Source organism: Conger conger, chromosome 18, assembly GCF_963514075.1.
Source record: "Conger conger chromosome 18, fConCon1.1, whole genome shotgun sequence".
NCBI lineage: Eukaryota > Metazoa > Chordata > Actinopteri > Anguilliformes > Congridae > Conger > Conger conger.
The window spans coordinates 32105446-32127397 of NC_083777.1; the positions used below are offsets into that span (position 1 = coordinate 32105446).

General features: G+C 47.7%; 1 long non-coding RNA gene across 2 annotated transcripts in view; it reads right to left on the reverse strand.

The window, feature by feature from the left end:
- Positions 1-16290, reverse strand: part of LOC133118187 (uncharacterized) — a 51585-nt gene extending 35295 nt beyond the window's left edge. The window contains exon 1 of one of the 2 annotated variants that reach the window (XR_009706378.1): positions 15932-16290. This is a non-coding gene — a long non-coding RNA (uncharacterized LOC133118187). Of the gene's footprint in view, positions 1-538; positions 856-15931 lie in introns of those variants that run through there. The other variant, XR_009706379.1, reaches the window with a different exon arrangement.
- Between the last annotated feature and the right edge of the window lie 5662 nt (positions 16291-21952).

The window sequence follows — 21952 nt, forward strand, 5'->3', positions numbered from 1 at the left end:
ACGTCGAAGAAGTGCGTCACCCGAACCGCCACAGAACAGCTCAGCAATTCAAATACCAAAACAAGACCTGGTCCTACTGCAGACAGCAGAGGGTTAAGCCCTGGAAGTCCGTACAGTCCATGTGCAGGGATTACCCAGCAGGCATTACAGAGTGACAGGCCAAACGCAGACGCAGAATTCCATGTCCAAAGTCCAAAGGACCCAAGTGCCAGATATAAGACACAGCATACATCACACACAGAATGACACTCAGAACATCACTCGGGCGTTAAACGCAGAAAGGATAAGCCTGCAAGGACAGCCGAGCCAGCAGCTGAATGACACGGAGTGCTGATTCTGCGGTTCTGCGGTTCTGCGGTCCTGCGGTTCTGCTCGCTGGACTAAGGGGCTGCGGCGGTCACATCCCCGCGCTCTCGATCCCGTGGACGCGTCCACAGACAGCGCCAGACCTTCATTCCCACTCAGTGACACGCCCCGTGTGCCCCAGGTCTGGGGCCCGGGCGTCAGACATCAAACACAAACACCGGAGCGCTCTTACCGGAGACGGTGCTCCTCAGGCGTCGCAGGACCGGAGGAGGAGAGCAGCGTGGAGACGCTCTGCCGGGGACACACAGCTCTGTGTCTGAGAGAAACCAGCGTCCCACACGCGGGTGATTGATGTCCCGCACTGCCTCCCCCCTAACGGAGCGGGGGCCGGAGAATGACTCAGTGAACAGCAACGCTAACGCTAACGGAACTGCAGCGCTAACGGCACTGCAGCTCTCACCCTGCGCTGAGTCATCCAGCCACAACTTCCTCTCTCTGTGCTTCTCACCGCTCTGCAGATGACTGGTCAAGTTCTCAGGATCCCTGCCCTCCCCCGGGACAGCCCAACCCCCCCCCAACACCGACCCAACCCCCTCCAAACTGCTCCCAGGGGGGCCCGGCTCTCCCACGCCGTTTCCACGGAAGACGGGCGCCCGGAGATCAGCGGCGCCCGGAGATCAGCGGCACCCGACGGCCTGCTCTTCCCGCCACTTTCTTTACGCTCCGTTTGAGGCAGACAGCAGCGTCCAGAGCACAAACGATGATCAGGGGAACAGTCTCAGCTGTCATTCGGCTGATAAAGTCTCATCTCTCATTCGGCTGATAAAGTCTCAGCTCTCAGTGGCTTCATGACGCAAGTCAGCAGAAACATGAAACCGAACACACCACTGCTATTCAAATGTTCAACAGCCAAGACATCAACAATAAACAGATTCATTGTGACCGGTTATTATGTCTTAAGTGTTATTATCTTCTTTATTTATGCTAAACAGAGACAAATTCCTCCACATTTAAAGTCTTTTACAAAATAATTAGTATGTCACAGCATCAAAATAGGATCATACAGTCATCGACTTGGAAGTCATCCAGAGTGGCAAATCAAAACCAGGGCAAAGCGTAAACTCTAAACTCACATTCCCAGAGTAAGGCACTCCTTCTCCGTTACCATTTCATGAACAAAAAATGGCCACAAAATAACACAATATTGAGAGTTGCCCACGTGTGGAAAAGTTTGCCAATGTCAACAACTGGAAGCAGAGAGATTCAGGGTATGTAGGTCCAGGGTCAGGACACTCTAGACGCAGGGTCAAAAACAGGTCCATGCCCGTCAGGCATAGTGACCTGCCTGATGCTGCTGAGCTCACAGTGTGGGGAGGTCCCTGGGTCACCAGTCCACAGTCTATAAGCACAGACCAGCCTGGATGGTCTGAGCATTCACTCGTGTTGTAACAGCATATTAATAACAATATCAGCTGACAGGAGAGAACTAGAACAACAAGAAGAAAAAGAAAATTAAGAACAGCAGCTAATCACCCCAGCCCTGCTTAGCTTCAGTACAAACCAATCCCAGCCCTGCTTAGCTTCAGTACTAACCAATCCCAGCCCTGCTTAGCTTCAGTACTAACCAATCCCAGTCCTGCTTAGCTTCAGTACTAACCAATCCCAGTCCTTCTTAGCTTCAGTACTAACCAATCCCAGCCCTGCTTAGCTTCAGTACTAACCAATCCCAGCCCTGCTTAGCTTCAGTACTAACCAATCCCAGCGCAGCTTAGCTTCAGTACTAACCAATCCCAGACCTGCTTAGCTTCAGTACTAACCAATCCCAGCCCTGCTTAGCTTCAATACTAACCAATCCCAGTCCTGCTTAGCTTCAGTACTAACCAATCCCAGTCCTTCTTAGCTTCAGTACTAACCAATCCTAGTCCTGCTTATCTTCAGTACTAACCAATCCCAGCCCTGCTTAGCTTCAATACTAACCAATCCCAGTCCTGCTTAGCTTCAGTACTAACCAATCCCAGTCCTGCTTACCTTCAGTACTAACCAATCCCAGTCCTGCTTATCTTCAGTACTAACCAATCCCAGCCCTTCCCCGGGACCTGTGGCCTGGCTGCTGTACAGACTTCTCAGGAGGAGTACACAAATATGGAAAAATAATGACAGTAAAACAACGACAGTAAAAGAACGACAGTAAAAAGAACTCAGTTCACCCCGCAGGTGCGTGGGAGGGATGGGGGGCGGTTGTGATATGAGTCTAAAATCGCTGAGTAATTACGGGACAGATGTCAGCAGTGCAGAAGCGGTCTGCTGGAAACAGACAAAATGTCAGTCAGCTAGCGAGATTAAACCCTGACATTCACCGGCAGATCACTGCCTCAGGCTACGAGCTGATAGCGTGTGTCCTTTCCTCCTTTCCTTCCGGATCGTCCACCCCCTGCGTGTTAAAATACATCGGTTGACAACTCCAATAGGCAGTTAACCTTATTTATCATAAATACAGCACGAAAACACAATTTCTAAAAAAGGCGAGGCGTGGAGGATTTGATCAACGGTTAAATGCCTTAAATGAGTAATAACAACAACATCTACCTACTGCCAGAGCAACCGTGGTTTTTACCACTCCGTCATTGCCCACTCAAAACTGGGTTGTTATGGCAAAGTTCCAGTCTTACCAGAAGAACAGGCCAAATAAAGGAGGCATGTGACTTTTCAGAAGTCGATGCCGAAGACGGTGATTTCTGATAAGACGGCACGCTGGGTGTCGGGCGGGCTCACGCACGCTGATTCAGAGGGCACTCTGAACTACAGTCACAGCCCAGGTATGAGCAACTCCTCTCGGTTTCGGTCTCTGAAAGTCAGCCACTATATTTCTCCTCAGCAAAGAACCGCAAATTCAGACGGGCTCAATGTAAGGCAACAGCGACAGAGCGTTTTTCACTGTTAAAGACATACTGTAAATGTACAGCCTCAGAGAAATATAGGAACAGCAATAAGTCAATTTAAAAAAAGTTAAGCAAAAGTAAAATCACCCATTCTTATTAACAGCCAGCTAATCACTATAACCAACACAATAGCCTGAAATGGGACACCAACTCCAGCCATCAAATCAAGAAAGCCCAAAAGACTATATTTTCTCCAACAACTTTAAAGTCAGAATCAGACAACATTGATTTGTTAAATTTTACACTGCCATCTTAACTCTGTCAGGAACAGTCTGGTACGGCGCAGGCCCAAACAAACAGCGAAGAAGATGGCAGAATCATCCACAAAGCTTCACAAATCAATGGCTGTAACCAAAGTTTAATTACATACAGTCTAAGACATACAGACACATACCATACGCACACACATATGCTTTTTCATGAGGGACAACCACTTTAAGAGAGAGAGTAGGGGTTGCGATCATCAGAAAACACCAGAATCCTCATTAGCCAATCAACCGTGAACTGCAACATGAAAGTTTTATTTTTATTCTTTGTTTAATACGTATTAGGTAGACCTGTACACAAGCTTGTTAATGCAAATATTTAATCAGCCAATCATGTGGCAGCAGCTAAAGACATAAAAGCATGCAGACATGGTCAAGAGGTTCAGCTGTTTTTCAGACCAAATGTCAGAATAGGGAAGAAATGTGATGTAAGTGAATTTTACTGTAGAATGATAGTTGGTGCCAAGCAGGGTGGTTTGAGCATCTTAGAAACTACAAAACCCCATGGGATTTTAACGCACAGTCCCTAGAAATTGGAGAGAATGGTGCAAAAAACAAAATTAAACCAGTGGGCAGCAGTTCTGTAGGCAGAAATGCCTTGTTAATGAGAGAGATCAGAGGAGAAGGGCCAGACTGGTCAAAGCTTACAGGAAGGTGACAGTAATGCAAATAACCACACATTACAACAGTGGTATGGAGAAGAGCATCTCTGAACACACAACGCATCATAACTGGATAGTGGATAGACTACAGCAGTAGAAGTCTTTTTTTAAGTTAAAAAGGCTGATAAATGCTGACAGGGTGTATAAGTACATCAGAATATAAGAAAGACAGTTTCAGTTTCCATTCTCTGGTGCTGCCTCATATCGTACGAAAGAAGAGATCCTGAACTGCAGCAGTCAGTCCCCAAGCAATGATTACGGGATCTCTAAATATACTCAGCAGGGAGGTTTCTGTACGGATCTCACAGTAACGGGGGGGAGGGGGGGGGGGTGAGTAATCAGGGAGAGGTTTCTGTACAGATCTCACAGTAACTGAGTAATCAGGGAGAATGCAGAGGTACACGTTTTTACACATCAGGTTTCTGTTTCAGAAATAATCTTCTGACGTGGAAAGGCCAGGTGAACCTTTAGGCCTGCAGCAGAACCTTTTACCCGCGGCATTTCACAGGATCCACGCCATCCCAGCGGCATAAGCACTTATTTCAGTAAGCCATGCATTATCCACCCACCCACATCTCAATACCCATGAGGTGAGTTTGTATTTACTTAATCTCAGAAAGGGACATGACCATCCCCGAGAGACAGGAAGTGACTGATGAACGGGGGAAATAGAAAGGACAGGAGAGGGTTTGCTCAACAAACTTTAAATCTGAACATTTGTTCTGGATTAAACAGCCCACTTTTAAATTAGACCGACACTGCATCCTCAAATCCATTTCATACTCAAATCCCAACATCCACCTACTGTGGCTCTTAACCTTATGTAGTGTGTACCCTTATGCAGTACAGTACTGTAGTGTGTTGTGTGTACCCTTACTCAGTACAGTACTGTAGTGTGTTGTGTGTACCCTTATGCACTACAGTACTGTAGTGTGTTGTGTGTACCCTTACTCAGTACAGTACTGTAGTGTGTTGTGTGTACCCTTATGCAGTACAGTACTGTAGTGTGTTGTGTGTACCCTTACTCAGTACAGTACTGTAGTGTGTTGTGTGTACCCTTATGCAGTACAGTACTGTAGTGTGTTGTGTGTACCCTTACTCAGTACAGTACTGTAGTGTGTTGTGTGTACCCTTATGCACTACAGTACTGTAGTGTGTTGTGTGTACCCTTACTCAGTACAGTACTGTAGTGTGTTGTGTGTACCCTTATGCAGTACAGTACTGTAGTGTGTTGTGTGTACCCTTATGCACTACAGTACTGTAGTGTGTTGTGTGTACCCTTACTCAGTACAGTACTGTAATGTGTTGTAGTGTGTACCCTTATGCAGTACAGTACAGCAGTGTTGTACTGTAATTGTACTGTAACTGGCTCCTCTACTAACACATGTTCTGATTCAGCTCCCTACTTTTTGCTTAAACCACAGTCTCATAAGAGTCTGAAAAACCCATAAATGTAACTCAATGTAATGTCGTGTACACAGTGAAATGTTGAGTGTTAAATCAACTCTTACAGTTTATGGCCACAGTACACTCAGATAAACTATAATGGGTTAAACATGAGCAGCCAATCAGAGGGCTCGCAGGATGAGCCATGACTCGGCCAATCAGACGGCTCGCAGGACGAGCCGGGACTCAGGCCCTGATGCAGATTCACTGCCCTGAAACAGGAACAGGAAGTCTTTCCCCACGCCAGCCATGCAGGCCAAAGGTTACGGCAGCCGTTCATTTCCTGCACCCCTAACTGGGTGCTAAAGTCCGGGGTGAGTCTATACTGTATCTGCCCCCGATGAGAACCCAGAGGCAGGGTTTGGGCCGTCAGTAATTCCCCCGGGGTGCAGAGGGTCTGGAGGCACACCTAAAAAGGAGCAGGACTTTACGGTACTTACATTTTTATTGAAATCAAATGATATTGTTTGTGCATTTGTTATCTGTGCTAAGGATCTGCTCACCTGCTGTTTTATGAGTGGACACAACATTACTGGAGTAGACAGTGGCTTCAAGTTCCATTTTGATTTCTTGACTCACACACACACACTCACAACCACTCTATCTATCTCTCACACACACACACACACACACACACACACACACACACACACACACACACACACAGTGAATCAGACAGTCTGGGGAGACAGACCTACTGTATAAGCGTCAGGTTTACTTTTCTCCACTTTTCTGTAACTTCACAGAATGTTACAGACTAGGAAGCAAGCAAAGTGCACTTCAGAGAACTGCACACAACCCTGTTGCATTCTGGGCCGGCCTAAAATGGCCAAACTGGAAACTGGTTCCACACTGACACCATCAGGCACTAGAAAGAACCAACAAGGCAACAATAGCAGAGAAAAGGGGAATTCTGTGGAATGACAGACACCTTCACTGTGGGAACACATTCCGGAACGTTCAGTCAGTGCAATGAGTCCCCCGGAGACCAGGTCTACACAAACGCACCACATACCTCCAAAATGGCCGACCGGCATCAGACCGAGAGGACCGGAGCTCTCCCTACGGGCTCACACAGAGGGAGGAGGAGAGATCTACGGGCTCACACAGAGGGAGAGAGACCTACGGGCTCACACAGAGGGAGGAGGAGAGATCTACGGGCTCACACAGAGGGAGAGAGACCTACGGGCTCACACAGAGGGAGGAGGAGAGATCTACGGGCTCACACAGAGGGAGAGAGACCTACGGGCTCACACAGAGGGAGGAGGAGAGATCTACGGGCTCACACAGAGGGAGAGAGACCTACGGGCTCACACAGAGGGAGGAGGAGAGATCTACGGGCTCACACAGAGGGAGAGAGACCTACGGGCTCACACAGAGGGAGAGAGACCTACAGGCTCACACAGAGGGAGGAGGAGAGATCTACGGGCTCACACAGAGGGAGAGAGACCTACAGACTCACACAGAGGGAGGAGGAGAGACCTACAGGCTCACACAGAGGGAGGAGGAGAGACCTACGGGCTCACACAGAGGGAGGAGGAGAGACCTACGGGCTCACACAGAGGGAGAGAGACCTACGGGCTCACACAGAGGGAGAGAGACCTACAGACTCACACAGAGGGAGAGAGACCTACAGGCTCACACAGAGGGAGGAGGAGAGACCTACGGGCTCACACAGAGGGAGAGAGACCTACGGGCTCACACAGAGGGAGAGAGACCTACAGGCTCACACAGAGGGAGAGAGACCTACGGGCTCACACAGAGGGAGAGAGACCTACGGGCTCACACAGAGGGAGAGAGACCTACGGGCTCACACAGAGGGAGGAGGAGAGACCTACAGGCTCACACAGAGGGAGGAGGAGAGACCTACGGGCTCACATAGAGGGAGGAGGAGAGACCTACAGGCTCACACAGAGGGAGAGAGACCTACAGGCTCACACAGAGGGAGAGAGACCTACAGGCTCACACAGAGGGAGAGAGACCTACAGGCTCACACAGAGGGAGAGAGGAGAGACCTACGGGCTCACACAGAGGGAGAGAGACCTACAGGCTCACACAGAGGGAGAGAGACCTACAGGCTCACACAGAGGGAGAGAGACCTACAGGCTCACACAGAGGGAGAGAGACCTACAGGCTCACACAGAGGGGGAGAGACCTACAGGCTCACACAGAGGGGGAGAGACCTACAGGCTCACACAGAGGGAGAGAGACCTACGGGCTCACACAGAGGGAGGAGGAGAGACCTACGGGCTCACACAGAGGGAGGAGGAGAGACCTACGGGCTCACACAGAGGGAGAGAGACCTACAGGCTCACACAGAGGGAGAGAGACCTACAGGCTCACACAGAGGGAGAGAGACCTACAGGCTCACACAGAGGGAGGAGGAGAGACCAGACTCTTCAACACTCAAAGTCAGGTGTGTGTTACGTTCCTGTTTTCATCTCTGTAGACCAGAAGAAAACAAAAGATGTACAAAAACATCGGTTTAAAATACAATAAAACATCAGGACATCCGTACTACTGAAGAAGACAAAACGCTCTCAGATTTACTCTATGGATGCAATCCCAAAACCACATTTTCTACCAGAATCATTCTGTGTCAGAACACATTATCTGGCCAGTTTGGCCATTTGAAGAATAGTAATGTAAAGACCCTAGTTCTGACCCTGGTTCTGTTCCTGTTCTGACTCCTGTGATTGTATGCACTTTTCCCCTCTGGATGCCAAGGGAGGAGGTCTCATCCACTGGGACAGGAGCATTAAATAGAATCACACGAGCAAGAATCAGGCACTTTAACATTAATATTCATCAAATGTAAGAATATAATATTGCACGGCACTGTACAGATAAGGATAAATGCCATTTTAAGTTTACATCATAAAACATGAATGAAACTTAGCACTAAACTTCATCACAAGCGTTCTCCGTTCTTCTGTTATGAGTGCACTACTGTGACCTCATGTCATAACATGGTTAAGACATTTTCTTGTTGACGGATTAATTTTATCAACGGTGTATTCACAGCTGAACATGTGTGGGTGTTGGTAGGTTTCTTAGTCTGAGAAAATACAAATATTTCCTTCTTCGCTTACAGAACAGAAGGCAGTGTTTGTCAATGTTGTTTCTCTGAAAACCATTATAAAAGATTTCCTCAGATCAACAAACATGACTGTTTGCTGGTTTTTAACCACTGTTGGTGAGGGGGGCTTTTCTGCGTTACCTTGCAGGTGACAAAACCTCAGTGTGGAGCGTCGACACAACACCTGGCGCTCGCCCGCCGAAAGAAAAAAAACAATGCGTGGAAAGATGAAGCAGACAGACAGGCAGACAGGCAGACAGACAGGCAGACAGACAGGCAGGCAGGCAGACAGACAGGCAGACAGACAGGCAGGCAGGCAGACAGGCAGACAGACAGGCAGACAGGCAGACAGACAGGCAGACAGGCAGACAGACAGGCAGACAGACAGACAGACAGACAGGCAGGCAGACAGACAGGCAGACAGACAGACAGGCAGGCAGACAGGCAGGCAGACAGGCAGGCAGACAGGCAGGCAGACAGGCAGACAGACAGACAGACAGAGCTTGGCTTTGATCTGGAGCGGCTGAGGTGGGCTTTGCTTTGAGGAAACGCTTTTTTTATGCGCTGCATCAGCGAAAACATCTCATCTGCCTACGCCGTGTACGCTGGCTGTCAGTTACAAAAGTAATTCACTGAAAACTAATATTACCTGTGTTTTTAACACATCTTAGAAGGCTTTGCGTGGCAGCCAATTGCCGTTGGTGCATGAATGGGTGAATGAGAAGCATCAGTTGTACAGCGCTTTGGATAAAGGCTGTATATAAATGCCAACCATTTACCATATTGCCATTGAGTGGGAGAAGGCTCATTTCTGAGGAGAAGGGGACTTTCAGTAAGCTGAGGGCATGGAGTGGCAGGAGTGTGTGATCTTCAGAACATGACCTCACCATGGAGACCTGTTCACACACACCCTCCAGCCCCACACACAGTACATAAGAATGTGGTGTTTATAATTAGTGTGTGTGTGTGTGTGTGTGTGTGTGTGTGTGTGTGTGTGAGAGTGTGTGCGTGTGTGTGAAAGTGTGTGTGTGTGCGCGTGTGTGTGTGTGAGAGAGTGTGTGAGAGTGTATGTGTGTGTGTGAGAGTGTGTGTGTGTGTGTGTGAGTGTGTGTGAGAGAGTGTGTGTGTGTGTGTATGTGTGTGTGTGTGTTTTGGGGACTCATCTGACGTGTGAAATCCCTCCTGTTCACGTTCTCACTCTGCTTCTTGGCAGGGGGCCCAGTCCAATCAATATCCTCCAATCAATATCCTCCAATCCCAAATCCCGGCGGAACACTGAGGCCTGGACGTTCCGTTTCAGCGCAGGGCATGATGGGGCGGTGGGGGGGGGTTTTGGAACGGTGAGGTCATCAATATTCAGTATTGCCCACGGCGTTCCCACAGGAGCCCGAATGGGAGTGTCCATTACACTCAGAGTAACTCCAGGACTGCATTGGGTTTTGCATGGAGACTGAATTTAGTACCATTGTCTGTACGATGCGTAATCTGTCTGGGGGCGGCCTGTAGCATAGTGGTTAAGGTACATGACTGGGACATGCAAGGTCGGTGGTTCTAATCCCGGTGTAGCTACAATAAGATCCGCACAGCCGCTGGGCCCTTGAGCAAGGCCCTTAACCCTGCATTGCTCCAGGGGAGGACTGTCTCCTGCTTAGTCTAATCAACTGTACATCGCTCAGGATAAGAGCGCCTGCCAAATGCCAATAATGTAATGAAACTGGCCCTGGATGCAGCTGACTTCCATGGCAATTCAAGGAAACCTTCCCAGCGGTTTTAATCAACATTTAGGAGAAGAGAAAAATGAAGGTCTCATCTCTAAAGTGTTGATCCAGTGATCTCGGCGGAGCCCGGCGTGGGGGCGGGGTTCAGACGGGGTGATGAGGGTGTGAGTCACCCCAGGAACCTGGAGGAGGAAGAGCTCCACTTTCTGTCTGTCGCTCACACACCATCATGACCTCCATAGATCGTAGATCTTAGATCGACTACTCACGTACACGCCTCATCCTCAATTTCTAGAGCACTTACAGGAATGAGCAATGAATTCTGATGCAAATATATTATATAAGGTAATTAAAGGTGTTTACTTGGTCTAAAGATGAAATGCGAAATGAAGAGACAAGTAAATGTATATTTGTTAAAACACTGTGAGCCTAATTTCAGGAATTAAGCATTACAGATATCTATATTTTACAGGCCTATAATACATTGAGCAACGATTTCAGTAGAATTACATTCACTGCAATGATAAATTCTGCCACCTAGTGGTTGAACTATTAATTGCGCTCCACGAGAATTAAACCGTTGGTTTGCATGAATCGACCGTATCAGCGCAGATACACTACATGCATTCTTGACATAATACAGTGCAGAATTAAAAACGACATACTGCTACTTCATGGATACTGCATGTAATATTATCTTCCATTATGAGCAGTAATTTTCTGAAATGGTGCTGTAATGTCAGAGTAATTCGGTGACGTGTGTCACTGATTACAAATGCAACATATGTCCTTTACAAGCCACTTTGGGATTTTTCTTATTAAAAATTGAGACACAAAAAACAATTAGTTGTTAAAATAGCTTATCCAAATTTAATAAGCGAAGCTTATATGCAAAATTGAAAGTTGAACCTGCAATTCATCGTGTATCCACTAGATGGAGGCAGCAGCGTGTGGCAGCACATGGCCGTTTCTGACGACAGAAATAGAGATTCAGAGCTGAACGGCACTCGGTAACAGGGCGATAGATTATTTGTGCACCGACAGTCAGAGGCAATACTATTATAAACCTGTGCATATTTCTGCTCAGCCTTTCCATCAAACAGTACAGTGCCTTTCATTAGATTATATACACAAGTTATTTGAATGTCTTTCACGAAAACACTGTTCTCTCGTATTGGATAGTGTGAAATGAAATAACAGATGTGCGAGTTCTGCGGTTAGGCGGCAGAAATGTGCATGTAAAAGACAGTGTTCACGCACATACAGATGGGAGATGAGGGTGTATGATATTTACACATGGTGGGGTGGAAAGTATAAGTGTTGAGTGCAGGAGTAATCATGCAGAGATCATATCGGCAAGGAACTCCAGTCAACTGAGCCGCGTAGCAACTGCACGCTCACTGCAGCATTCTAGGAAACAGGCTGCACCGCTAATCTGGCATACCTGCCGCAGATCGGGTTACAACTGTCCAGCAAACACCTAGGGCCACAGACTAAGAGTCCTCCACCAATTTAGTCCAGGACTAAGATTAATCTGTGCGTGAAACCAACCCATAATTATCCTCACGGCAGTGATGTAGCATAGCAACATGAGGCCTCCTTGCTCCGGGCTAAATTGGGATAATCGCCAGAGTGGCCTGGGATAATCACCAGAGTGACGTATGTAAAGGAAGTGGCTTTTTCAGTTGGAAAAGGAACTTTGTGTTTCATTACATTCACAGCAGGCCAACATCAGATTTGTTTAAATTACTGAGACTGAGTCTTTGCTTGGGCTGCAAGCTACATTGTGTGGATAGTACTTCCAGTTCTGACAGGAGTAGAATACATTTGATCCCACGGGCTCGTAAACGCTAGCTTGTAAGAGCTGAACAAACACTGAACATTTTACTGTGTGTGCTTGTCTTGTGTGCATGCGTGTGAGAGAGTGAGTGTGTATGTGTGTGTGAGAGAGACTGTGTGTGTGTGTGTGTGTGTGTGCATGTGAGAAAAAGAGTGTGTGTGCCTGTGCATGTGTGAGAGAGTGAGTGTGAGCGTATGTGTGAGAGAGAGACTGTGTGTGTGTGTGTCTGTGTGTGTGTGTGTGTGTGCATGTGTGAGAGTGCGTGCACGTGTTCGAGAGAGTGAGTGTGAGCGTATGTGTGAGATAGAGACAGAGAGAGATACTGTGTGTGAGTGTGTGCACGCGAGACAGAGACGCAGAAGGCCTCTCCACCGTATGCATCACTTCTGCTTAAAGCACGTCTGCAGCTCGCGGCTCAGCGGAGGAAGTGACCTCTGAATGAAATAATGCAACGCAGCTGAGACGGACCGCACATCGCACTGAGTGCACACAGAGCTTAACTGTACAGCAGGAGCGGCGATATGAGCCTTGTTTTACAAGCGCTACACAAATAAAACCCTTATCCATTATACACATGAGAGTACTGAAAGAGGACAGTACTGATCTCTCTGTCTCTCGGCTCAGGAACAGAGGCACAACCTCTTTTCCATTCACAAAACGCGCGCGCGCGCGCTCGCGCACACACACGCACAATCGAATTTGAAATCACCTAGCCAACCATAACTGTCCGTTTGAGCGCCGTTCTGTTTTATGAATGCAAGTTTCACGGCGACCACTTCCTCTCTGTTGAACGCAACAATCGCGGATTTACTGGAAACCGGGTAAAAGCAAACAAAACCGAAAATTTAAATGGTAACGCGGGGCAGGTCGGGTGGAGAAGATACAGTGCCTTATAAGGGGTTATTTTTGGTTTCAGCTTTCTGTCACCAGCACCCCAGAACGCCCGGCCCGCAATAGGAGCACCTGGTGCAAACGTCTACAGACGCTTTAAAAAGCGGAATTGTTTAAAATGAGCCTGTATTTCAAAGCCTCTGTATTTTTGGCCCTCGGCTAAAATGCGCTGTACAGTCATATTGGCACTTCGGGGGAAGGACAAATTCCCTTTACAAAGCTTGACTTCTACGGCCCTGCTCGCACCTGAATGCAATATGGCTTCCCTGGAATCGAGTTTGATTCTAACAAAATGGTACCATACAAAACAAAAACAAACAAGAGAGACTACGTGGCTTACCACTGCTGCATTTTAATCGGTCGGGCATATAGCCGGAGGACATTTCTAAATAATGCAGGGACATCCTGACTTCCCTTTATGGACGGTTCTCTCACAGCCGTTCGCATGTCAGAGTAGAAACGCTACAGCGCACAGGCGGTTGCGTTTGAACACTGAACCGGTCTCCATTGCCCTCTGGTGCAGCGCTACTCAACTCCACGTCCTGCGGGCCGCAGTGTCTGCAGGACCATTTGCTTCAACTGTGCTATACACCACCTGATTTCACTAATTATTTTACCTGCTTGGTTAAGATAATAAGCTAATTATGGTTTTAAAAAATCAGGTGGTATAGCGCAGGGCTGAAGCAAATGCCTACAGACACTGCGGCCCGCAGGATGTGGAGTCGAGTAGCGCTGCCGCGTGAGCTCTCTGCTCAGCGCTGTTTATTTGGGGAAGGAGCACACTTCCTCCTACCACCATTTTGTCTTCCTGGACAACAAATGTGAGAAGTTAGAAAATAACAATGTTCAACACTGTGGATCTGTAGAATATGCACCGCATGCAAATAGAAACTACCCCCCTGTTTGCTGTCTATCTATAGAATCGATCAGCACAATCTTTTGGCAAGGGCCAGAACACGTGGACCGGTGAGAGTGTTCGGGCACTCAGGTGTTGCGTGAGCGATGGAAATCACCTTTCGGTTCACAGAACGGGCTGCGCCTAAAACCAGATCTTCGGTCGGAGCGTAACCACATTAATGAATCGGCGAGTGGGAAATCCCGACGCAGTCATTGTGAAAGAAAGCAGAAATAGGCTAGGTTATTCACATTCTTTACGAGGGGAAACGTCTCAAAAAAATATATCCCTTACTGCAGTGTTGCTCTTTCCTGGGCTTGTGTACCACAGTCAAAAGATCCGCATAGAGCGCATTGGACGGTGATGTACCTAATCTTAGGAAATTATACCGGAAGTAGTGATACAATAGACATGCATATTCTACTTGTATACATGTTGGTCTGGTTGTGTCGGCTATGTACTTTGCATGCATTCATATATCTGGATTGTTTATGTTATATCATTTAAGGCACCGTTTCCAATTATCACTCACGTTGTCACTCTGGATTCCGGTAATTATGTACAGCCAGGTTGTACATAGTTGGGAATTGTCCAATATGATAAAAACCAGGATTACAGTACAACATGTCCGGTCATGAGGCCTGGCATTAAAGGTGTGGCGTCGCATGCTGGTACGGTGGCCGTGCAGTGAAGATGCGTGCACGTGCCACCAGCGCGTGTGAAGATTTGGCTTCGCGTCACACGAGCAGCATACAATACGGTCAAGGTCACCCAAGCACTATATCGGGATAAATATTTTAATAAACATTGACACAGTAACCCATATTTCCATTCAAAGTTTGGCTCCATCAAGATGTTAGAAGCCAGGGCCGGCACACCGGACACGCCAGCGGTTGTTCCTTGCCGCTTTTACCTCATTTTGTTAACCATGGTTCCCAAACTCGCTACTAGAGCACCCCCCGAGTATGCTGGTTTTCATTCCAACCACAACCGCAATCCAGGAATTTTAACAAGCTTTTTTATGTTTAGATGTAAAATTCCCTATTTCTGGCATAGTGTGGTTTAAGGTAAATAATCCCTCTGACGATGAAACGCCTAATTAAGAGAGGAAATTTTGAGGCCTGGTCCCAATATCATGAGGGGACCAGGCTATCATTATTTTGTAGCTGTTCATAAACAACATGTATACAAATCCTGAAGGTCCTGTAAATTGTATTGTACAAAAGAGAGGTTCATAAAATACAAATCGCCTACTGACTAAGCAAATAAAAAAATAAAAATATATATTTCTAGGTCATAAAGAGTCCGTGCTTTGAAGTATATAAAAAAAACATGCAATGACTAATGTAGCTTGCTGACTATGAAATATGAGCATGTTTGAATAGTCTAACCGCAGCGAGTCCACGCTTGCAGTTTCTGCCCAGATACAGTAGAGCAGGTGCTGCGTTTAGATGGAACACACCCCCTCGCTGCCTCCGCTGTGCAACGCAATAAAGACGACTACGTGACTCGACACTCCAACCAAACGTTGCAGTCTGTTTGAAAAACAGAAAGAGGAACAGGAAGTTTGACTTACTATCTAGTGTATCACATTCCTTTTCCTGTTGAGATAAGGCAATATCTCAATCAACCGACCAGCAAGCTCAACTACTTACTCTGAAATGTAACCTAATGAGTCAACTCGAAAAATTCGATGAGGAATTTGCCAAAACGTTCAGCTGGTACTTACACGAATTCGGTCTCTTTCAGCGAACAAAAATGTAGCCTAACAAAAAATATCTAGGCTAGACATTTTCACAAACATTCACAATGAAACGACGATGACAACTTCATTATTTCTTAATTTCTGGCCACAGAACGGTACCATTTACTGAGGGGAAAGGACTCACCGATATCCTTGGTTGATTGTAGCTGTAGATTGAGCAGCATCTTTTACCCGGTGCAGAAAGTGCCGTTTGGTTGGAGTCGCAAGTTGAATTAACTCAGTGGGGACCCAGTCTCAGAAGCCTACTTCATGGTGAGCAGACACGCTCGGAAATGATCAGTGATAAAATTAACCCCGCTCTCTTCCCCCTCCAGTTCATTCGGAACGGCGTTTAGATCGCTCTGCACTCATTCACGGTGGTTGGAACGCGACTTTTCCCCTTGAGCGCAAGTTTGCTGGTCACACCCACCCCATACACAGAACCGACAGCGTGTAGCAACGGCTCTGCATCACGACTGTGAATGAAGTTTCACTCAAAGGAGCGTGACAATCGTCCGCCCATTCCTTGACTTTGAAGGGCCGTTTGAAATTGCATCATTCAAATAGGCTACAATGACAGGACGCTCGCTGAGCCGAGTATTGCATTGATAAATTGGTAAAAATATTGATAACATTTCACTGAAGCATGCATATACATATACACATTATATATTATATATATATATATATATATATATATATATATATATATATATATATATATATATATATATATATATATATATATATATATATGATTCCGATCCGAATCATCTAGCAATATAAAATTATCCGTATGAGAGGAATTTGTTGTTTGCCGTTTTAAAAACAACAAATTCCTCTCATACGCATAATATCATATTGCTAGATGATGCAATTTCCGATTCCTTAAGTTCTTTCCCAAAACTTCCAACAGGGCAGGATATATGAGAATTAAATCTGAATCAGAGGCAGGAGAGAATAACGTTTTCTTGCCGACTGTTGCAGTGAAAGGGAGAGGAAACTGAGAAGTGCCAAAACGTTCTCGTTCCGAACGCTGGAGACGACGCAGTCGTGATAACCAGCTCTCCGGGAAAATATTTTATTCAGAACGGCAATTATTCCTGTAATAAGTATAACATTATTCAGAATCCCCGTCTGCGCATTTCTTCCTTATCTTGGATAATGTTTGGAGGACCACGCCTGCATTGTTCGCATAGACTTCCTCTGCCTGGTTCATTTGGAACGGTATGGCCAATAAATCACGAAATGAAACATGAACAGAAGAATGTGTCGGACAATGCAGCTCGGTGACAAACTGCAAGGTCACACTGCGTCTAGCTCTTATTCACATACCTATTGTCAGTGACAAACTTTAAATGAATGCCCAGTGAAAGCCCGATCCACATGACGGGAGATAAAGGGCTGCACACAAAACAAGCGTCTCAGAGTTTGGTGTGTTACGACTTACGAGTCCCACATACTGCCCCCATACCAAAGCTGTCCATTCTGTACTGCTGTTGTAGAGAGACAGGTCGTGTGTGTGTGTGTGTGTGTGTGTGTGTGTGAGGTGTGTATGTGGTATTTCTGTGCAGTGTGGGTGTGTGCGCACAACACACCCGATGGCTGATCGTTCAGGTTTATGCTGCCAGCTTTCTCTGGCATGTGGGCCCAGATGAAGATGGTGCAAACACAAGGCCAAGAATTCCTGCCAAAAGAATGCCGTCTGTGTGTACCCTTTGGCCAGTTAAACAGAGTTATTCCGATAAACAGACTCAAGGCCAAACCAAGAACTCAAACACACGGCCGCCCTGAAGTCACTCTCACACTCTCACACACTCACACACTCACACACTCACACACTCACACACTCTCACACTCTCACACTCTCACACTCTCACACTCTCACACTCTCACACTCTCACACTCTCACACTCTCTCACACTCTCTCACACTCTCTCACACTCTCTCACACTCTCTCACACTCTCTCACACTCTCTCACACTCTCACACACTCTCACACACTCTCACACACTCTCACACACTCTCTCACACTCTCACACTCTCACACTCTCACACTCCCGGCTTCCTCCTGAGGCCTCATAGCCAGAGGGGAAGAGGAAGAGTGCCGTGAGCCCAGCGGCTCTGCCCCCGAGAGCCATGGGACTACAGACAGGAAGCAGCGTGACTGTGGGCAGGAAGTAGCACTCGGTTTAGAATGGAATTCGTGGGAATTTCATGGCCATATTTCGAGGAGAGAGGCATTTTTTCCCGAAGCGGATATCCTGGATAAAACGCAGTGACAGAAGGCCTCAGACTCACTGGAGTCAGGCGCGTTCGTGCAGCGTGTCACTTCCTGCTCATTCAGCAAATTTCACAGGAACTTCACTCTCGCCAGACTGAGTCAGAATCAACTCAGCCACACATTCTTATAGTTCAAGTCTATAAGGGCGGCAAGGTTGGACACGCAAGGTTGGTGGTTCTAATCCCGGTGCAGCCACAATAAGATCCACACAGCTGTTGGGCCCTTGAGCAAGGACCTTAACCCTGCATTGCTCCAGGGGAGGATTGTCTCCTGCTTAGTCTAATCAACTGTACGTCGCTCTGGATAAGAGCGTCTGCCAAATGCCAATAATATAATGTAATGTAATGTCTGTCGGCTGCTTGTGAATATTCAAATGAGATCATTTGGTCTCAGCGCATGTCCAAGTTCTCCTATGACCAAGAGCAGGGCTGCCCAACCCTGTTCCTGGAGATGGTTGGCATTTATATAGCGCCTTTATCCAAAGTACAATTGATGCTTCTCATTCACCCATTCATACACACACTCACACTCACACACCAACAGCGATTGGCTGCCATGCAAGGCGCCAACCAGCTCGTCAGGAGCATTTGGGGGTTAGGTGTCTTGCCCAGGGACACTTCGACACAGCCCGGGTGGGAGATCGAACCGGCAACCCTCCGACTGCCAGACGACTGCTCTTACTGCCTGAGCCAATGAGACGACTGCTCTTACTGCCTGAGCCAATGAGACGACTGCTCTTACTGCCTGAGCCATGTCACCCCTTGTCACCCCATGTCACAGATCTACCATCCTGTAGGTTCTCATTCCCACCCTAACAACACTTGACAGAGTAAACCTACAGGATGTTACATCTCCAGGAACATGGTTGGACAGTCATAGGAAAGCTTGAATGCTCATCATTTGGAAACCAAATTATCTTTTTTCAGAGTATTCATCCAGCCTCCAGACAAACAGTGAATAAACATGAGCATCTTTTCCAATGCTCCACCACCATCAACTTCCCGAATCATTCCCACCGGGCGGCGTCTTGGGCGGGGAGAGCCGAGCACCGGCACGCGACTCACCGCTCCCCCGGGGGACAGCTCAGCGGGGAACGCTCTGACCCGGGACGGGACGGGAGGGGAAAGAGCCCCCAGCCCCAGCGGACTCACGGGTTAAATCTCATTTCTCCAACCCCCCCTCTCCTCTGCACTCCGCACACGGCCGTCACAGACGGGGTTCTGGGGCGCAGACGTCACCCCGCGCCTCCCGGACGCGAGACCCCCGCCGGGGCGGAGTCCGGAGGTCAAAACGGCGCCGACACGTATATTAGCGCCATCACTCTCCCTGCGTCCCCAGAGCCGGAGCGGTCACTCGGAGCCGGACCCGGGGCCCGCCGGAGCCAGCCGGCCGTCCCCGGAGCCGCCCAAACACCGCCCCACACATCCGTCACGTCAGCCCCCGCTGCGGAGCGTCCGCTCCTCTCTTTCCGTCAGCTCCCACAAGACCCAGATAAATACAAACGCAACGGTCTCGGATCAAATCCACAACGCATCTTTTAACACGATTCTTATGCAGATTCGCTTTGTGGGACGACTTTGGGGGCGGTTGTTACGGTAAGCTGCGTGTGGGAAGGTCTGTAGACGTCTCGGAGAAAACACAGAGGCAGAAGTTGTGCCGTTGTGCGGAGGCCCAGTGTAGAGACGGCAGGTTTGTAGCCCTGCGGGGGTTATGAGATCATCAGGAAACACACTTCAGGTGATCATTGGCCAAGCTGTCGCTAAGCAACAACAATTTAAGGTATAGGCACAAAGCCATTTCCAGATTTTATATGCTACATGCAGAAGACATAATTATGTATCATCTAATATTCCTATCAGGCACACACACATTGCCTGACTCTGTAAGGCGCACGCACACACACACACACACACACACACACACACACACACACACACACACACACACACACACACACACACACACACACACACACACACACACACACGCATGTACATTCCTCAGGGCTATTGAGAGAAATGTTTGTTGAAGAAAACAAACAGAAAATAAAACCCAAACAGAAGATAAAGGGAGCTGGTTGTCAAGGCAGTTCCCACACAGAGCGTCAGACACACACCATTCTCCCTGCATTAAATCTCCATAGAGACACTCAGTCTCTATACTGCAGACACTCAGTCTCTATACCGCAGACACTCAGTCTCTATACCGCAGACACTCAGTCTCTATACTGCAGACACTCAGTCTCTATACCGCAGACACTCAGTCTCTATACTGCAGACACTCCGTCTCTATACTGCAGACACTCAGTCTCTATACCGCAGACACTCAGTCTCTATACTGCAGACACTCAGTCTCTATACTGCAGACACTCAGTCTCTATACTGCAGACACTCAGTCTCTATACCGCAGACACTCAGTCTCTATACCGCAGACACTCAGTCTCTATACTACAGACACTCAGTCTCTATACTGCAGACACTCAGTCTCTATACTGCAGACACTCAGTCTCTATACCGCAGACACTCAGTCTCTATACCGCAGACACTCAGTCTCTATACTGCAGACACTCAGTCTCTATACTACAGACACTCAGTCTCTATACCGCAGACACTCAGTCTCTATACTGCAGACACTCAGTCTCTATACTACAGACACTCAGTCTCTATACCGCAGACACTCAGTCTCTATACTGCAGACACTCCGTCTCTATACTGCAGACACTCCGTCTCTATACTGCAGACACTCAGTCTCTATACCGCAGACACTCAGTCTCTATACTGCAGACACTCAGTCTCTATACTGCAGACACTCAGTCTCTATACTACAGACACTCAGTCTCTATACTGCAGACACTCAGTCTCTATACCGCAGACACTCCGTCTCTATGTCGCAGATGCTCAGTCTCTATACTACAGCAGGGACCATTCCGAGCTTTAATACCACACCACAGAATCGCTTCACTGCATATGGACTAGATTTTAAGTTCACATACATACTTGTAAGATGTTTTAGTGTCTTTCGAAACATAATTTCAAAAGAAGCACGAAACTGGAATAATGTTTTCAATACATTTTTTTTTAATTTTTTTACTTTGCAAAGTGAGTATTCACATACGTACAAAAACAGCTGTGGGCATTATTGTGAATGCTATGTGGGGAGGAGGACCCCCGGGGTCCCCAGGACAGGCTGGGGCAGCGGTCTGGCAGTATCAGAAGGGGGACCCCGGGGTGGAGGGCAGCAGGAGGGGGGCCAGGCGCATCACAGAGCGCACGGGGACCCCCAACCGCGAGAACACCACCAGCAGCTCCACGAAGTGTCTGCAGCCTGGAGAGAGAGAGGGAGAGAGGGAGAGGGGGAGGGGGAGGGAGAGAGGGAGAGGGAGAGGGAGACTCATTAAACACAGCACAGCACACACCCAGCTGTGTAAAAATGCAATAGCTGCTCTGGGTAAGAGTGCGTGCCAAAAGACTGCAGTGTAATGCAGTGTAAGGTAGTGCAGTGTAATGCAGTGTGCGGTAGTGTAATGCAGTGTGCAGTGTATGGCAGTGCAGTGTGATGCAGTGTGCAGTAGTGTAATGCAGTGTGCAGTGTATGGGAGTGCAGTGTAATGCAGTGTGCAGTAGTGCAATGCAGTGTGCAGTGTATGGCAGTGCAGTGCAGTGTGCAGTAATGTAATGCAGTGTGCAGTGTATGGGAGTGCAGTGTAATGCAGTGTGCAGTATTGCAATGCAGTGTGCAGTGTGTGGCAGTGCAGTGTAATGCAGTGTGCAGTAGTGTACTGTAATGTACTATAATGCAGTGTACAGTGGTGTACTGTAATGCAGTGCAATGCAGTGTAATGTATAAGGCCTAGCAGCAGCACCCCAGGACACCTCCAGTGGG